The sequence below is a fragment of the Lynx canadensis genome, chromosome E3 (genome assembly GCF_007474595.2).
Source record: "Lynx canadensis isolate LIC74 chromosome E3, mLynCan4.pri.v2, whole genome shotgun sequence".
Classification (NCBI taxonomy): Eukaryota; Metazoa; Chordata; class Mammalia; order Carnivora; family Felidae; genus Lynx; species Lynx canadensis.
In genome coordinates, this window is record NC_044318.1 from 8,445,660 (window position 1) to 8,466,093 (window position 20,434).

Here is a 20,434-nt window from a genome sequence, read left to right on the forward strand (position 1 = left end):
CCTCCTCTTTCTTCTCCCAAGTCTGAAGTACCAGATAGGGGTGAGACCGTTGCCAGAGAAGAGTGGGAGAGTGGACAGAGATGGTTAGATTAGATGTCAACTCAGGAAAGTGTGTGGGGCAGACACCACAGTCCTCTTGCTCCATTCTACACAAGAAGGAAGGAAGATGGAGAAGGAATTGGGGGTCTCTAAACTATGAGCTATGATCGTACAAGAACATCCAACCAGTGCCATAATGCACACACCTAGCGATCAGTTATACAAGCCCACTCTGCCTCTCTCCTAGAAGGGAGAAACAGGGCACTCAGAAGTTTCCAGAACCACACGCTCTGCTGATGGGAACATAAACGGGTTGTACTTTCCCTGCAAATTGTTTGGAAGTGTCTACTGGAACAGAGTATATGCACACTCTATGACCCAGCAATTTCATCTGTAGGTACATTCCCAATTAAGTGCCTACCTGCACCAAAAATGTACACGAATGTTCAAAGCAGACAAAATTGCAAAATAACACAAATGCCCATCGACAGCAAATGTATAAATAAATTCCAGTATGTTCATATAACAGAACGCCATGCAGTCCTAAATAAACGATACGCTTTAGTTATATGCATTACTATAGATTAATGTCCTAAAAGAAAGGTCAAAAGGAGGTAAAACCTGTCCGTGTTCATGAGGGGCAGAGTGGTGGTCACTGTGCGGGGAATACTGGCTGCAAGGGATTTTCTAGGGTGCTGGTCATGTTCTAGATCCTCATCTGAGTGGCAGTTACACAGTTGTATAAAAATTAATTGGACATGGAGATTTGTGCCATATAATGAACATATGTTCTAATTTACAGAGGGAAAAAATGGGCAGCAAATGGCAAAGTAGAGGTGTAAAGCATTCTTCCATTTTGGGGGTCAAGAGAGAAAATAGTAAGCAGAAGAAAAAAGACTTTGTAAACCAGAAAGAAAAAAACCCTCATTTTTTTTTTTTTAGAAACATTAAATTTTTTTTTTACAAAGAATAAGTTCTTAAAGGATAAAGAGGAATGAGTTAAATTAAATTCTTTCATATTGTTGGAATTATTTTAAAAGAACATTTTGGACTCTAATGATTGAAGCCAGAAGCCACCAATCTTTCTATAAAGGTCTAATTAGTAAATATTCTCGGCTTTGTGGGCCATCTGGTGTCCGTTGTAACTACTCAGCTCTGCCCCTGCAGGACAAGAACATCCTCAGACACACATGGTGAATAAAAAGGATGTGTCTGTGTTCCAATAAAACTTTATTGACAAAAACAGGCAAAAGGCCAATGTGCGCCATAATTAGCAGAATCCTGATTTAAGCAATTTTAAAAAATGGGAAAAAAAATTTTTTTTAAAGTATATATACGAACAAGAACAAATCCCAATTTAAGGAGACGCTTATCACTGTTATGATCTATGATAACTTGCTGAGTACTTACCATTTGATGGGTACCATACCTAGAAGTTCTTATACATTATACGATTCAACTTGGTGAGGTCGGTGCCATTATAATCCCTAATATAAAGAAGAAGGTGGCCCTTACAAAGGATAAATAACTCTCCCTAGACCGTGGAGCTAGAAGACATCAGTTGTTATATTTGAACCCAAAGCCTTTGGTCTTCACTAGACCCCGTGTTGCCACATTTATTATGACTTTTTTTGTGTGTGAAATATTACAACTAGAGTCTTAATAAATTACTTAGATATACAAACTGTCCATAAAAATCTTTATGTAAAAATAGTTAAATGTTCCAAAAAGAGGAAAAGACAACTCACTTTTTTTTTTTTCCATTTTCACTACTATTCAAAGGAACTCAAATTAAGGCAACTCTAAGATAGCACATGCTCCTTCTAAAACAGCACAAAGAGCCATAATGCTCGAAGCTGCTTGACTGTTTTAAAACTGGTACATTGGTGCATTATTAATAGTACTTTTAGATGGAAACAAACTTTTGGGGTATTAATAGGATACTATAGATCAAGACTTCTAGACATGTTTATAGCCATTAACCCTTTGAATTCTACCTCCAAGGGTCTGTTACAAATAGACAATTAAAAAAAAAATAGGCATGGGGGCCCCTGGGTGACTCAGTCAATTAAGCATTCAACTTTTGGTTTTGGCTCAGGTCCTGATCTCCTGGTTTGTGAGTCTGAGCCCTGTGTTGGGCTCTGTGCTGACAGTGAAAAGCCTGCTTGGGATTCTCTCTGCCCTTCCCCTGCTCACACGTGTGCTCTTTCTGTCTCTCAAAATAAACATTTTTTAAAAAGGGAAAATAATGTAATAAATTATGGTTTCATAACGTTTATGACATTTTATACACAATCGGAAAGAACCGTGATGACTAGACGATGTAATGACCTGAAAAAAAAAGTTTAAAATACAATATAAATGAACACAGTGGAATATAAAAGCGTATATAACCAATGCTTATATATTTACAGCAGTGTTTCTGCATGAAAAAGGACCAGGAGGTATAGCTAAACTGAAAATAATTCTGTTGAGGTAGTAGGCTGGGAAATTTTGTATGGACATTAGATTGCCTTTCCAAATACGGGTTTTACAAAACGGAGACGGAAAGGGATTCGGGGCCACTGTTTATGCATCCTGTAATTCCCACATTGGGTTCTGTGACATCAGGGTTTGACTTACCAGCAAGCTATTCATTATGTCTTATTTCAACTCTGACGGTTCTCTTGACATTTGACTTTCCCTGGTTTGAGCGATTCACTGCTTGTCAGGCACGAATTTGGCACTGCTGACCTTGTTCTAATCCTGGCATCAGATTGATAATAAACACTGCAGCTCTGAATCTCAAGGGACCTATTGGGAAATTCACTGCTAACTTAGGCATATGAAACCCCTCCAGCACAGAGGGAGAGTCAATGGCCCTTCAGGATATTTATGGATTTTATCTGTTTCTTAAGTAAGTGCTGCTCCGTTATTATTCCAAATATGTCTCTAGTTAAAATTAGGAGGGAGATAAACAAGTCTAGTTTTTATGGTACCATCTGGTCACAGGCCAGTGAAGAAGCACTTAAACCCTTTATGGCTAATGTAGGCTTAGGACTGACACATTTCTTCCTTTCAGAACATTTCATTTCTGAATGCATGGTTTGCCGTGCGGTTACGTTTTACATCCTAGGAGGGTCAAAGTGACTTGGTTGCTGGGGCGTCCAAATGGCCATCGATCACCACGCCCTATGGGTGGATGGCATCAAAGCTGCCATTCTGTGTATTAGTGACGTCTGTGTGCGTGTCACAGTCATCCACGCACAGGATGTCCCTGTGTTCCATACTGTGGTCACTGTGCGGGCTGACGCTTACACGTTCTACAGCACTTACTTCTTGCGTTTTCACCATCTCCAAGGTCTCTGGATATGGAAACCCAGCTAAGAGCCTCGAGAGATGAGGTTGGAGAGAACTCACGGTGAAGACCCAATTTCATGGACCCCACACGAGTGATCTGTTGGCCCCTGGCCTCTGTATCCAGTACTGACCAATCAGAGATGCGTGCTACTAAGGGCTAAATACTGTTATTCTAAGGAGTGGTTCTTAAATCTTACTGCGTTTTAGATATCCCAGAGAGGATGTGAAAAAATGCCCCATGGGGTAAGAATCAGGTATCTATATTTTCCACACGTTCTCCAAGAGAGTCTGACGGACACAGTGTGCCACGAAAGCACTTTGTAAGGAAAGTAACTATTAAGAGCAATAGAGCAGGAGCCTCTAATCATTTTTATATTCCACCACCTGGAGTTCAGAAGCTGCTCAGTTATTGTTTGTGAATGAGTGTCTAGAGGCAGACTGAATGAATGAATGAACAACTGGGTTAATAAATCAGGGGGCTTTGTCAATGGCACCCGGTCTTGCTAACTTGATTATAAAGTTCATGATTTATAGAGTAGCCTAGCTCAGCCCAAACTGTGATTTCTGCCTTTGAAGTCTCAATTTGATTAAAACACGTTTAGCAAGGAACAATAACCTTCTGAAATGCCGGGGATTATGCAGCTCCGAGGAGCTCTGTGGGGAACAAGCAATTCCGGCAACCAGGACGGGTCTTTGTGAACCTGGAGAGGCCTCTCTGCAAGCCTGTATCGGGGCCAAACATCTGACTCCTCTTAATTACACTCTGTCCTTGCTCCATTCCTTCTCGTCTCTGGCTTCTGGGTCCTGAGTTTTCCCCAAACTGCCAGGGTTGAATGATCTCAAAAATTAGGCTGAGCCTGTCCCCATGGTGCCGGGGCCTGGGGCATGGACAAGTCTCCTTCTCCGTGGAAAAATGGGGAAAAAAGCCTAGGTCGCTTGCTCGCCTACCCTCAACCTCTGTTGCCAAGTTATTCTGCCCAGTGTCATCTGCAGGGAACCGATGCTGTGCCTTCAGTGAAAGAGGAATGAACGCTGAATATGGATTCTGGCCAATCTGCATTTAAATCACAGCTGTGACCCTTTCCAGATGGGAAACCTGCTGTAGAGATGTCGACGACAGTTGGGAGTAGACAAAAGGAGAAGCAGTACTGCAACATGGTTAAAGCCAAGGCCCTGTGGCCCGTTTGCCTACATTCCGATCCCAGATCTGCCACTTAGGAGCTTGTACATATTCCTTGACCTGCCTGTGACTCAGTTTCCTCATCTGCAAACAGGCGTTAATGATCATAACTCATGCCATTTAGCCATTGTGAGGACTGGGTAAAATTAATACCTAGACAGACTGAGATTATTCTGTGACCCATAGGGCTCCCTCCCTAAGTGTCATCTCTTACTATAAACATCTGTAACACCAGTGATCATGGTGGCTGTTGACCCACGGAAGCATTTAGAGAAGTGGAAACTGTCTCTTCCCCTGAAACGGGGCTCTCAGATCCTCGGCACCTCCTCTCCTCCAAATCCTCCCTGCTCACCCACCCCAGCCTTATTCTGGCATTTATCTCTTTAAACCGGTTGAAGCTGCTGGTTGCACTAGGGTGTTGCTGAGTCATCTGAGGACACGGGGACCTATGTCACGAAGAACTGCGGGCAGGGAGGCCAGCGGGAGACAGATTAGAGGGCTCCGAGGCAGGAGTGAGTCAGCCCGTGGTCCGCGCCTCGCTCCCGCGTGGAGCCGGTCGAGATGGGGCGGCCGTGGGCTCTCAGACTTTTCCAGGTTCCACCGCACCGAGGCTAATTGCTCAGCGGAACAAATGCAGCTCGCGCTGGAGATGCCCGGGCTGAGTCCTGCCTCCCTCTGGCCTGCTCTCCGTGGCTCCTCTGTCTCCTCCTCCCTCCCCTTCCTTCCTGTCTCCTTCCTGTTTGACTCTTTTCTTTATAATTCCTCCCTGCTCTGATTTCTGGCTTCCCTTCCTCCCTCTTTTCCCACCCTCACCTCCCCCTTCCCTTAGGAGAACTGGAAAACCTCCAGGCTTAAGTCTTCTCTGCCCTCTCGTCTTTCTCCAGACAGCCTAAGACCAGGAGCCATCACACTTTTTCTATGAAGGGCCAGACAGTAAATATTTGGAGCTTGGCAGCCTGTGCAGTTGCTCTTGTGGCATCTCGACTCTGCCGCTGCAGGGTGAAAGCAACCACGGGCAGTATCTGAGTGAATGGAGAGGGCTGTGTTCCAATAAAACTTTATTTTTAAAAACAGGCAGCGGCTGGATTACACGCCACGGCCATAGTTGGCCAGACCCGGGGGAAGATACTATTTCTCCTGTTTACTTCCTTGATGCAGAGACCACAAACTGGTTAACAACTGATGATCCATTTAGGTGCTAAAAGCTAGGAAATATTTAATTTTGCCAGTTATGTCCATCCCAGAAATTCGAGTTAAAAAGACGAGTGCACGACAGATATCTGACTACAAGAGCACACAGATTCAACAAGGCAAGAATTTGCCTCCATCTTATAGTGAATGAGGGGGTCAGAGGCTTGGGGAGATTTTCAGACTGGACAGTGACTGAGTGATTACTTTTTGCGACTCCCTCCCTAGAGAGGCACCTAATGTCCTTCCTAAAGAAAATGGCATCCCCTTCATCAGAAGAGATATTTGATGAAGTCAGCCCTGTAAAAGTGTGCCTGTAGTGTTTTCTTTTTTTTTTTTTAATTTTTTTTTTCAACGTTTATTTATTTTGGGACAGAGAGAGACAGAGCATGAACGGGGGAGGGGCAGAGAGAGAGGGAGACACAGAATCGGAAACAGGCTCCAGGCTCTGAGCCATCAGCCCAGAGCCCGACGCGGGGCTCGAACCCATGGACCGCGAGATCGTGACCTGGCTGAAGTCGGACGCTCAACCGACTGCGCCACCCAGGCGCCCCTGTAGTGTTTTCTTTAAAACAATGTTTGTTTATTTTGAGAGAGTGTGAGTGGGGGAGGGACAGAGAGAGAGAGAGGGAGAGACAATCCTAAGCAGGCTCTGCATTGTCAGCGCAGAGCCCAACACGGGGCTTGATCTCACAAACTGTGAGATCATGACCTGAGCCAAAACCAAGGCTCAGACAGTCAACAGACTGAACCACCCAGGTGCCCCCGCCTGTAGCGCTGGCAAATCTACGCGTTCGTTTGTCCATGCACCAGTGAGTTCTGTGTCAGCAGCAAGCTCAGTCGTGGGTCCTAGGGGAGACAAAGGGGCAGCAAGAATGGACACGATAGCGTCTGCCCTCCAGGGACTGAGAACGCAGTGCCCCTTAGTGGCACAAGGAAGTGGGAGGTCCGCAGTGAGCAGGCATGTAATACGTGCCAAGCACTAGATTAGTTTGTGTTTGCTTTCACGTAAGCCCAGAACAGCTCCAATAGAGAGGTAAGGAAACTGGAACGCCGAGAAATTAATTTGCCCAGGATCACACAGCGAGGGAGTTGGGGAACCTTCCACCTTTCCCCTTCACGCGTGATGCTCTGCCGAAGGCCACAAGAACGCCGTGAGTGCGGCGCTAAAGGGGGTCACGGTTTATGAACGCTATCTAGTGGAGAGCTGTGGTCTTTAAGGAGACCTTAAAGGAGGACACATGGGCTGAAGGGTCAGACACCCAATCAGCAAACGGGGTCAGGAGCAGATTGGAAGAAGGAACTCCATTTTTAAAGGGGGTTTCATGCAAGAGTCCGTGCTTATCTGAAAAAACTTCGGTAGAATTTGAGACACTGCAGAAAGTTGAATAAGGAAAATGTTTAGGGGTCCCTCAGTGATCTCCTCAACCAGCGCTGCCCACACATTCCTAAGTCAGACTAAGAAGACAGGCCAGGCCACCCAAGCTGTGGGGGTGTCCAGCTCTCCCCAAGACTCGGACATGAGCGCAAAGATATTAAGCTGGGAAGTTGGACTAGGGCGGGGAGGAGGATATTAACGACCCATCCAGTGGCTCAGAGCAATTTATGAGAATCCTAATTAGATACACAAAGAGCTTCTGCAATCACAAAACCACTCTCTACTCTGGCTGGCAGCATGGGGTCCCTTCCCACCCAAACCCACCCTGCCTTCTTCACTGAAAGAGAGGCCAACAGATAAAAGAATTGGGAGCACTGACGGACCCACTCAGAAGTAGGGAGTGGGCTTCCCCACCAACTCCCTCCAGCACTCCCCAGTCCAAGGTCTGTGAGCACTGTTCTCCTGGAGTGGTGCTTTCCAAAGCTTTAGAGAGTCTATTGTAGCAAGACATCTTACTGACACAAGAGCAGAGTGTGCGGACCCTTCTAATCTCACATCAATCTGGATGAGTCTTTAAAACAATTGCTTGTGGGGGCACCCGAGTGGCCCAGTCAGTGAAGCGTCCGACTTCAGCTCAGGTCATGATCTCACGGTTCGTGAGTTAGAGCCCCGCATCGGGTTCTGTGCTGACAGCCCAGAGCCTGAAGCCTCCTTCAGATTCTGTCTCCCTCTCTCTCTGCCCCTCCTCACTCATGCTTGGTCTCCCTCTCTCTCTCTCTCTCAAAGATAAATAAACATTAAAAAACAATTTAAAACGACTGCTTACAAAGTTGCAGTTACAAAGGGGCAAAGGGCCCCCAACGTACCTGTCCAAGTGAAACGATATATATGGTATCTTTCAAATATATCACATATGATATCTGTCATATGTGCTCAGATAGGATATAACTGGGGTCACTAGTTTTAAACTGAGAGAGTCCCAACAAAATGGGTTGAGTTAATCACCCTATTAATGCAATATTAACACAGGGGCTGTATGTGTCATACCTCTCAAATATTTCATATGATATCCATCATATAGATGTAGATAGGATATAAGTGCAGTGGAATATAGCATATAGCTTATAAAGATGTACGATATACATACATATATTTGGTTTTATTTGTTCGGTGAACTCGGACGAGATACCAGGGACAAGTAATGTATTTCTGGGTTTAAAAATAAACCAACAACCATGAAAACTGAGCAGAGTACAAAGAGGAAGATTAAATGTGTCTCTGTGCTAGAGCATATTATTTATAGCTAAGGTGATCTGGCCACTAGCAACCGAGGATTTGCCCCTGGAGCATGGCCCCTGAGCAAGACGATCAGAACCGGAGTTACACGAACCATAAAAAAATCCATACAGGGTGTTGTCCATAGACCAGCAGCAGCTTGTTAGAAATGCAGAATCTGACCCGTGCGCTTGCTTCCCCCATCCCCCGACTGACCCACCGAACCAGAATCTGCACTTTAACAAGATCCCCAGGTGATTCCTGTTTACGTCAAAGTCTGAAAGCTCTGCCTTGGCTCTCTTAACCCAACAGAGCCTCATTTTCCTGCTCTGCAAAATGGGGATAAGATCTGCCCCAGAGTAATGTGTGAAGGGCTGCTAAGAATATTTGTGAGGTACCTGGCCCTGTGCTGGGCCACTGACAACAGGCTCCAACAACAACTGTTTTCCTTCCTCTTCCCAACATCACTGGCTGCTGAACAGTATTATCATACAGTCTTGTTCTCCTCAATATCTATTTGCTGGCCTCTATACGCCCACAGGGCTTTAACCTCTATGATCTTCCATCCATCTCTTCAAATCCCAGGATCACATTTTTAAAAAGTACAAAATCCGGAAGATTGATGGGACCTAACATCTCTCATTCAACCTCTCCTGTGAAGCCAGAAATGCCGTTTTTTAGGTCCCAGACTTACTTACTCTTTATTTCTCACTCAAGTGTCACCTTTTAGGTGCCAGGGAGATACCAGATACTCAACAGATATTTGCCACTTGCTGGATGAATTAATGAATGAGGCTCTATGAACTCAGGCCGTTCTATTTTTTGTCTAAATCTTACTATACCTATTCTTTATGACTTACTCTGCCTTTTCATTCTTCCATTAAAAAACTCAAGTGTATCCCATATTTCCTCTGGACTCCTCTCTCACCTATCCAAGATACCTAAGAATATATAGCCACATATATGTATATGTTACTTCATATTTATGAATTATTATAATAAGCTTGCATCTTGAGATTAGATATTTTAAGTTTGTACACTGCCAACCAACTGGACTGTAAGTTCCCTGAAGGAGAGAAGAAAAAGACCGTGACATTCCCCTCTAGGAAAGTGTGTTTCCCAGTAAATGTTGGATACTGATGATCAATGCTGAAAAGTACTCATGAGTGTTGTTACTAAAGTACTGAGAAGCAAAGATCCCCGTGGGGCACTCCACTATTTCAGAAAGGATACAGCAATTAGACAGGAAAAGGAAGGTGAGCTCTTATTGGGATTCTGTGTACCTCTTAAGGGAAATCAGCAGTCCATCTCCTAGGGAAATGCCTGGCAGGCTTCACGTAAGAGGCTCCCCCAATAACTAAATGCTCCACTCAAAGGTTGTATTTACACAGCTCATTAGGAGAATTTTTTATACTTTTGACACACATTAGACTCGTAATCGTCCACCAAAGCTACTCTATAACAAGAGATAAACACTCCATTCTAGAGGATGAATAATAATTAGGTACTGCTTAGCACTGTGCTCTTTACAGGTCTAATTTTAGAGCATAATTAATCCTGCTGAAGCTGCATAAGATAAGTGAAATATTTATGCAGTTGTGTTAATTCATGTATTTACTCCTAGAGAGACATTCAGAATTGGACGTGCCTTTGCGAGAAGATTATCTTAAGACACCCCCTGGAGCAACGTCATTTTCTCTCTAATGTCTTTGCTTCCAGATGGCCTCTAGAGATGAAGCTGAGAAGACACGTGTCCCAATCCTGACAGTCTGACCAGGAAAGCAATGATTGAGGACAGAAAATATGTGTAAGAATCTAGATGCTCTGCTACTACCAGAAACACACTTTTGACCTATCTGGATGCCTGTATTTTGTATTTTTTATTTGCCACAAAGAGCGCATTTTATGTTCAGCACCATAAAGGTTGTTTCCATGATACTATTAACCACCAATACAATACTAAATAGGCTATACTGAATATTGGAGTTGTGGATGGACAACAATGAGGAGGAGGTGGAGACTGGTAATGATGAGGATGGTGGTGACGATGATCATGCTGGTGATAAAATGGTGATGATGATGATGATGGTGGTGATGGTGATAAGGGACAGTGATGATGGTGATGGGGATGGTCGTGATGGTGATGGTGGTGATGATGGTGATGGGGATGGTGGTGATAAGGACAGTGATGATGGTGATGGGGATGGCGGAGATGGTGGTGATGATGATGGTGGCGATGATGGTGGTGATAAGGACAGTGATGATGGGGATGGTGGTGATGATGGTGATGGGAATGGTGGTGATGGGGATGGTGGTGATAAGGACAGTGATGATGGTGATGGGGATGGTGGTGATGATGGTGATGGGAATGGTGGTGATGGGGATGGTGGTGATAAGGACAGTGATGCTGGTGATTGGGATGGTGGTGATGATAATGGTGGTGATGATGATGGTGGTGATAAGGACAGTGATGATGGTGTTGGTGATGATGATATAATGATAATGATGGTGATGACGATAATGGCGATGGTCCTGATAATGATGATGGAGATGATGATGGTAATAGCTAGCATTTATTGAACCACTTCTATTTCCAGGTGCTGGGCCTAGCTAAGCTCTTTAAAGGTCTCCTTTCATTTCATCCACATGCCAGCCATATCAAGGAAATATTTCTGCAAGCATTCATTCACAGATGAGTAAACTGAGGCTAAGGAAGATCACCCCCTTCACAGAAGTATTTGTCAGTGGGGCAGAAGATTTCAGTTCAGAGGTATACTAGATTACTTCTTCCTGAAGGGTCTATAAATCTCATGGATACAATTATCCAACTTTGATAGACATCGTTGGGAATTAAATGAAACAGGAATGTGACATCATCGATCCCCTTCCAGATTAAGGCCCCTGACGTAGAAGCTCTACCACTTTCCATTTCCCCCTCTGTGAAATGGGCATAAGCAACACTGAACGTCATAAAGTTATCATGGATATTAAAGAACACAGGTAATGTATGCAGTCTGGCAGCTGGCTCCCAACTCTCCACCCCTCTCTGTGTCCACACCCCTGGTCATATAACTCCAAACTCCTCCCATAAAAGGCAGAGTGTACCTCTGATCCCTTTACTTTGGGCTTGGCAATCTGACTTGCTTTAGACAGAAGGGTGTTAGCAGATGTGAACACGGCCAACCAGAGACTTGAACAGCACATGTCCAGTTAGATGTCCTTCTCTGTGCCTGTGACATAGCCGAGAAAAGAGCTTCTGCCAGGCAGCCTGCTGCCCTTTTGGCCTGAGACCCAGAATAAACATACGCAGAGCAGAGACCACACATTTGGTCCACGGACGCACAGCGGGGGCCAGAGCCACCAAGGCCACCACAGCCTGACACAGAGCCCCTCCACTGAACCTGTACTCCCACAGGCAAAACAAATGCTTACCGGAATATGCCTCTAAGATTTCACAGCCAGAGCTGACCGACACAGCCACAAATCACGATTACACAACAGAGAACACAGATCGTGATCAGAAGAAGGTGCAAATGCCCCACAGGGAATTCACAGGATCAGACGTTCTTATTTGGGAGTTAAATATAAAACACATTTAGATGTTTGGTGGTACTTTGAGAGTCAAGGGCTTAATTCTGGGAGCAGAGAAGAGGGTGCATTGAATGATGCACCTTGTTCAGATCCACACCACGCTGTGTACTAACCTCTGCCCATTTCAATATTCTATCTGACTGCAGTGTTGACAGATCTGCCTCTCCCAGCTGCAGAGGCACAGCATCCTGTGTAACCATCTCTGAATAGGGCCTCCAGCCGTCCTTGAGTACAGCTTCTGCCCGGGGCCCGAACTTCTGTACCCCGCTCACACCCACTCAAGTCTTCAGGCGTCACTGGCCATGAGGCTCACTTTGCTTTTCCCTTCTCAGTGTTGGCAATTCAAAGGGACACCCACATGCCATTGGAGCCAGGATGGGATCCTAAAACCCGTGGCGTGGAACTCTCGTGTGCTGAGGTCACCGACCAGGGAGTACGGAAGGCCAGACTGAAGGAAATGTTGGCTGGAGACACAGTCGGCCCAATTACCTACACCGATCCGTACATGCCAAAGTCCCATTAGACTGTGAGACCCACAGGGGTGGGATCTATCTTTTGGTCTGTTGAGCAAGAGGCAGACTTTATTCCTTTCTACAGACTGCTTCTCCTTCACCCCTCCACGGGATAATAACAGGAACTGTTTGTGTTAGAACAACATAACCCCACCCCTCAGGCACTCCTGATGGGCCCAGGAAAAAGAGGTTGATTCAAAATGCATCAGGAATCCTTCCTCTGCAATGTGAAATTTAGAATTTAGAGAACAGAGCTTAGGACTGGAGCCGAGTTCATGCAGAGTCATGATTTCTCTGGCCCAGCACTACTAACATTTGGGGTCAGGTGATTCTGTGTTTTGAGATGTGGAGGGCTGTCCTGGATGCCGTAAGATGTATGCCAGTACCCTGGCCTCTACCCACTAGAATCCAGGAGCAAACAGCCTCCCAATCATGACAAAGATGTCTCCAAACATAGCCCAATACCCACTGGGGGCCCAAACTGTCCCCAGTGAGACCTGGTGCTCTAGGACAGATCTACGAATTCCTGCTATTAAGACTCCAGGATCGCTCTGGTTCCTGTTTTCTTTTCTCTAAACCTGTTTGCTCAACTCTTCCCTCAATTCACTGAGATAGACACTTCTGCATCCTTAAAATAAATCCCCTTTGACAATTTCATTGTCTAAAACTGGTTTCTGTTACAAGCAACTTAAAAAACGTGGTGTCGTGTGAGAGGCCCCTGACCAAGAGTGAGCAAGCTCACCCTACGAAGGTCTACTGGAAAGCCAATCAGAAAACAGAGCACAAGGGTGTCACGTCCCCCGAAAGTTAGGGGGTCACCCAAGGTCTTACCATCACCCACAAACTGGAGCAGGGCCAGGTCAATCTGCCTCTTCCAAGGGGAGCCCTTCTGGAGAGCAATTCCGTAGCCAGTGGTGGCGAAGATGTACCCGCTCCCGATGGTCACCAGCTTGCAGCCTTCATCCCTCCCAGCCTTGTAATTCAAGACCGCAGCATCATAGATGAAAGCGTCCAGTTTCCTGCAATGATAAAAAACCAGGGGGTCATGGGGATGGCGGGGTACCATTTCGGGGCCCAGCTCCTGGGGCCCGAGGCAGCACCTCACACTGTCTTTCACACCACACGGGGTGACTCATGGCCACTTCGTCCCCTCGTCATAAAAGGATCTATTTTTAATGAGGAGATAAAAGCCAGAAGCTTTTCTCTCCAAGTTACAAGAGGCAGCTAAATAAAGACATAAAGAATCCTTATGCCTAAGTGAGTAAACAGTTGAGTTTGCTGGTTTGTTAAGCACTTAGCACTCCCAACAGTGGAGAACAGCGACCTATTTAGAAAGGTTTGCATCAGACCAAAATAAACCATTAAGGTGCAGGAGAATTTGGTGGAGGGTGCAGGAAGCGAGAGCGAGTACATAGGAATGATGTCTTTTCCTCCCAGAGGAAACATGTTTACTGTCTATGTATATTACAGAAATTATTACATGATAATTTTTAGAAACCTCAATAATATAGAAAGTATCAAAAATACAATTAAAATTTAAATTGCCCATAATTCCATAATTCAGAAGCAGAGGTTAACACACTGGTGAACAGCCTTACAAATTTCTCAGGCAGGTATACACATGTATGCTTGCACACACACCCACACCTTTAAAAAAATTCTTTTTAATTTTTAAAAATGTTTTATTATTTATTTTTGAGAGAGAGAGAGAGAGAGAGAGCAAGCGTGAGTCGGGGAGGGGCAGAGACAGAGGGAGACACAGATTCCTAAACAGGCTCCAGGCTCTGAGCTGTCAGCACCAGGGCCTGACACGGCACCTGAACTCACGAACCGCGAGATCATGACCTGAGCCAAAGTCAGAGGCTTAACGAACTAAGCCACGCAGGCGCCCCCATACCCACGTGTTTTAAAACAGGGGTTGGCAAACTTCTTCTGTAAAGACAAGATAATCGATTAAGCTTTGTGGGCCACACAATCTCTATCACAACCTCTCAACTCTGTTGCTGTAGCATGTTTTGGGCTGGTCCCCCCCACCCCCAACAAATTCCTATGTTGAAGCCCTAACCCCCGGCATGTCAGAATCTGACCTCGTTTGGACATAAGGTCATTGCAGATGTGATTCATTAGCCTAAGGTCACATGGGGGAAGTGTGGGCCCCCAAACCACTATAAAAAAAAAAAGGGGAAATTTGACCACAGACACACAGGCAAGGAGATCACCACCATGGGGAGGCTGGAGTTCACACTGCCACAAGCCAAGAAGCTACCAGAAGCTGAGAGAGAGGCCCCGGAACAGATACTACCCTTGTGCCCTCAGAGCCAGCACAGCCCTGCGGACCCCTTGGTCTCAGATTCCAGCCCCACAACAGTGAGACCGAAAAATTCCTATTGTGTAAGCCTCTTGGTTTCTAGTACTTTGTTCTTGCAGACCTAGGAAGTGAGTACACAACACAAAAGCGGCCCTAAATAATGCAGAAGTGAATGAACTCAGCTCTGTTCCAATAAAAGGTTATTTATAAACACAGATTGGCCCGTGGGCCACAGTATGTCCTTGTTTCAACCTGCAAATTATCATTATTCCATACAAACCACTTCCCAAGTTGCCTTCTTTGCTTGTTGCCATGTCAATAACATAGCACATTTTTTTCCCTTTGTGGATGTATTTATTTTTATTAAGGTCGAATAAAGTGCCACATAAATTTGTACCCATTCTACATCCTGGAAATCACCACACAGATTAAGGCATCAAACGTTATCATCTCAGAAGTCCTGCATGACCCTTCCCAGCCCACGCCCCCAAAAGGCAAGCATCAAATCGTCCCTCGATACCGTGGCTGTACCTCTTTCATTACCCAGGTCACTTTCAGTGGGTATGAGTACTGTTCGCAATTTTTAAAAACATTTAACAAGGCTGAAGTGGTCGCCCTTGTACATGGGGATGGATGGCTCAAAACTAGGTAGGGATGGGATGGGATGTCCTCAAGTAGATAGAAAAGCTAAATCGGAGATTACTCGACGTCCTGGTACGTTCTCAACTTTACTGCCTTTCTTTATTTAACAAGAACACATAAAACAATGAAGCAAAGAAAAATAAAAGTGGCAGGGAAAGGAGGTAAAATGTTGCATTCTTTCAGAGACAGCTGCTGAAGGCCTCCCGATGGGAATAAAACTATTTGGAAGGTTTACAGCGGCATGCTTCATTTTAATTTTTCGTTTCTGTAATGGTTAGAGGTGGGGCAAGACTGCAAGGCTCATCTCACCAACACAAAGACTCTAAAGTCTTTCTCCCAAGGCTGCAGAACTGAGGGTTTGGGATTATAGTCAGAGAGTATTAAAAGGGGATGAGATCATCCAAGTGGAAGGGGAAGGAAACTAAGCATTGTTAATGGTGATGGTAAACCAGAGCTGATGAACCAAGAGGAAACAGCCTTTTGGACAGCCAGCAATGCAGAGAGCTGTGGAAATAGGAGATGGAGAGTCAAAAACAATTTGTACATAAAGGCGGGGGGAGCGTGTGACAGGAGCAGTGGATGGGCAGGTAGAGGGGCTTGGGATTCTCTAGTAGACTCGGAGACGGTGGGACCTCGGGAAACTCACTTCCTTCTTTTGGATTGCCAGTTCCTCATCTGTGAGTTGGTCACTGGGGTGCTGCTGAGATACTCATCTAGCTGTGGCATTCTGATTCCACAAGCCAAGAGTCATCTTCTGTGACTATCAGTAGGGAAACTGAGGCTCTTGATGACATGTGTATCCTGAGGACTTGGGGCCATGGATGGTATCTGTCTTCTTCATGAAACTTATGTGCTTGCAACGTCAATACCTTAACATATCAAAGTTGCCATGGAGATGCTGGGAACGTGGGTTTTGCTGAGACTTCCTAAGCCTCATCCCACTCTCTAAATTCTCAAAAAGACATAAAATAAAAACAAAAATACACACATACACGCATACAGGGCATTCAAATGTAAGACCATCTGTATGTGTGAGGTGAAAATCTCTCCCTATCCTGGTAAGCCACCACACATTGAAGCGTTTTCTGGGATAGAAATCCCAGTGCGGTTTTAACCGGTTTTGACTGGAAATCCCAGTGTGGTTTTAACTGCACCTGGCAACCATCGAGAGCTATCCAACAGCAGCTTAAATCACCATTTTATGGACAGGCACAGATTTTTTGCAAATCATACCATTATCTCATGACAAAATATTCTTCAGCTGAGCACAAACGACCAGATGAGCAGAGCAGAAAGAAAAAGGAAGTTTTCTCAGGAAACAAAGTTTGCAAAAGTAGATGCTGTTAAGGCAGAGGGAGGACAATCGCCAAAAGACCCGAGTGAATGAAGCAGTTCTACACACTGGTGTGTCTGGTGTGGGCTGGTGGCCAGGAAGGGCCACAGAGAGGCCTGGCGCGGGTCTCAGGCCCGCATCAGAACCAAAAGGAGGACAGTGCAGGAAGGAAACTGCAGGGCCCTGTGATGTTGGTTTTCTCTCCTCATCAGTGATTCTAGAGAGCTGAGGTCTAAATGCAATGGTCACAGACACCTGCTTCGCTGCTCCGTGCTTTCCGCAATCCTGGGGCTTGCACAGCAATCCCCCCCCCCCCCCATAGATAGCTGGTCCTCACAGCGCTTTGCAAAAGAGGAGGGAGATACACAATTGGTATTGTTCTTTTCCTATGTGGTCTATGAGCAGAGCGGGTCCCATGGGGCTAAGGCAAACAGAAGCCCGTCTATATTACCAGTCTCTGTGGACAGTGCTGCCCAGTAGAGCTTCTGAAACAAACGCTCCCACGTCTCCTCTGTCTGATGTGGCTATCACGCATTTGAAGTGCGGTTCGTGCAAGTGGGGAACTGAGTTTTTAGTCTTATTTCCTCGCATTAATTCAGATTCTGTCGTTATGGTCACTCACTGCCGGTTGCTCCTTAAGTGGACGGCATAGCTCCAGGTGGGCAGGGCAAGGCCGTGGGGAGCGGGTTCCCTCCTTGCTCTGACCCAAAGAGGTATACCTGCTCTCTTTTCAATTGAGAGAAAAATGTTCCTATTTTTTAAAAGAAGAAATTGAGACGTGCTGACATCCTCAAGAGTGGGCTCTGTGCTCAAAGACTCGCAGCCAGGGGCCTGTGTTTCCAAGCCCCAGTCTTCTCTCTGCAAAGCGGGATGGATAATCTCTGCCCTGGGGGGCTTTGGGAACAAGGTGAGGTTACGTGAGTAAAATGTGTGCACCGTGTCTGGCACAAAACAAATGCTCGAAACACACCAATGCGTTCAATCGAATTCAGATTTTTATGGCATTTTCCACGACGTTCTGTGCACTGCCTGTGACCAATCCAGTCCCGGGTACTTGACCACGCATCGTCTCATCCCACTGAGTCCTGCTATCAGGGCACGGGTGGATGTGTGGCTGCCATCCCCATCGCCAGGTGAGGAAACGGAGGCAGCGGAGGGCCACGTGACTCACACCGTCTGGTGTCACCACAGTGTCTGGCCTTCCACACAGTCTGACGCCAGAGGCCACAGACACAACCACTGTGGCCACGACGTTCTGTGACACTTGCAGGGTAGACCAAGGCAAGTCTGTATTTTGCTCATGAAATTCAGACCGGCGGGCACAGCTGTGAGTCAAGCCCGGCACTACGAGAGAAGAAGCCGGGATCGGAGCCTGGCTGCAACAGCCTCGATGGGTCAGCTTCACGTGTCTCTTTCCCAAAAGATGCACAGCCACGGAGGGTCCAGAGTCTCCCCCGCAGAAAACCTTCTCTCGCCCCCAGCACACCCACCCCTGCCTTCAGGACACGTGTAGGCATAGAGACCACAGCTCCCATTGGTGCAGGGTCCGGAAGAGAAAAGCCACCTGAAACGGAAGCATCTGGGGGCCCGGAGCTGAGATTTCAGGAGGACAGCCCGCTTTCAGGCCGCAGCGTGGTAGCTGACAGCCCCTGGGTGTGAAGCAGCACGAAATAAAGCCGACCAGGCAGGAAAGAGGCCCCAGAGCTCGCAGGGGTCCCCGGGACGCTGGGGGGCTCACAGGTAAGGAAGCCAGTCATGCTCGCTGCTCCGTGCTTTCCGCTCCTGCTTTTCAAGAGGAAACCATCTTCGTCCCGCCTTCCCAGCTCCTGCCCATGTCCCATGGCTGTCACAGGCTGGAAGCTTCTCCCACGGGCCGGGGAGGCCTAAAGGAGGGGATCTGAGAAAAGCCATGGGGCAAAGCCCCTACCTCATCCACCTTCTCTGCCTGCCCTCCCCACAGAAGGGCCATCTCTTCTCACAAACATTTGTGACAATGTGAACGGCCACCTTGGCTCCCCAACCTGAGGCGCCGAACGGAACTGGAGCCCAAAATGAATGCGGTGCTGTGCTGTGTGTGCTGTGTGCATGTTTGCTGTGCTGGCCCACCCCCCGCCATGCATTGTAGAGGCGGTGTGGGTGCCCTCACTCGCTCCCTGTCACTGGCAGTCCTCAAGGAAAGCAAATGATTAAAACCGACAGCCATTCGGGATGGGGGTGGGGGGAGCAGTAACACTTCCGTCTGCCAATGTGCCAACAAGCAAAGTAAGGAGGATGTCACACGTGCCCCGTGCTACTTTAACCGAGCACTTTCCTGCCAGAGCTTTCGACGGCTCTGAGAGGCTGCTACAGCTTTCTCGAGTGTGTCGATCTGACGCTGTCACCGGGGTCGGTGTCCCTTCTGCCAGTGTGGTGGCCTCAGAGTTCACTCCTTGCCCCAAGACTGCCTGTCGGCCAATCTGATGCCCCCAACACGAGGGAAGGCCACGGCCGGAGGCAAGGCCTGGCCCTTTGGGGAAAGGGACTTGTATGGCGAGGGCAGCTTGACATTTCCTAATCAAAAGTTTCCGGTTTTAGCTCATCATCTCCTTCTGCATGTTTTCAGATGCTCTCTGGGGGTCTCAGTACATTTAAAGGCTAATTATATCGTTAGAGTTAATTATTCACCATTAACATTCAAGAAGCCTTTAACGAGACACTGACTTGTTTCTGATGAATTAATGAATCTGGAGTGTGGACGGGTGTGTGTGTGCCTGCGCACGTGTGTTTTGGAGTCTAGTCTAAGTGTTATGAAAATTAAACACCTCTTGGATGATAACTGGATGTACTTTGGAGGTCACGTGCGAGGCTAGCCGAGAAGGGAAATGCAGCGGCCAGAAATTCGGGCCAATCAGGGCGCTGGGACGCTGGGGGTGGGGCTGGGTGACTCGGCAGGCTCCGCCAGTGAGGCCCCCCGCAGGGGACCTCTGTGAGCTTGGGTTTTCCCACGTGGAAGAAGGGGGAATGACACCTCTTTCCCGGGGTGGCTGTTGGATGGACGAAGACAGATGTGAACATGTTCTGTAATTCAGGCGCAAGTTCAGGGGCTGGCGTGGGCGTGATGACGTCAGTGTGCGCGGCGGGCGAAGGCGGTATGGATCCTCAGCAAGCACCAGACACAAGGCTGTTGGGGGGTTGAGGGTGTTCATGGGCCCAAGAAGTGGTACCACTGAGGCATGACAACCCCTTGGAAACTACCTGCTTGGGGAAGAGACCCTCAGCACGCACAGGCTGTACCTGCCGTCGGCACGGGATGGTCTAAAACTGCTTACGAAAGTGGCTTAGAATCACATCTGGACTCCCAGTTTGTGAAAATAAGCTGTAAAATTAGATGTTATATGGACACGGATGCATTTTCACTGGGAAGCTTTTTTTTTTTTTTTTTTTTTTCAGAGCAAACTCCATTAAGCTAATCTAATTCCTAGATCGAGTCTCCTACAGCCTAGTTATTGTTTCCAACTTTTCTGGAAGGAAACTGTTTTCACTGGGATCAATTCTTTTGTGTTTAAATTTTATAAGGATTTGGACTCAATGATCAGTGTTTGTACACAACAAAACTTGACTAATTTATAGCTGCTGCCATTTTGCGTTCCTTGTATGGTTATATTTCCAC

The 20,434-nt window shown here is 46.7% G+C and overlaps 1 protein-coding gene across 1 annotated transcript in view; it reads right to left on the reverse strand.

Moving 5' to 3' along the window:
* Positions 1-20,434, reverse strand: part of GRIN2A (glutamate ionotropic receptor NMDA type subunit 2A) — a 50,641-nt gene that overhangs the window by 18,151 nt on the left and 12,056 nt on the right. The window contains exon 2 of the mRNA XM_032591633.1: positions 13,334-13,521. The gene's annotated coding sequence lies outside the window, so the exon portion shown is untranslated. The remainder of the gene's footprint in view (positions 1-13,333; positions 13,522-20,434) is intronic.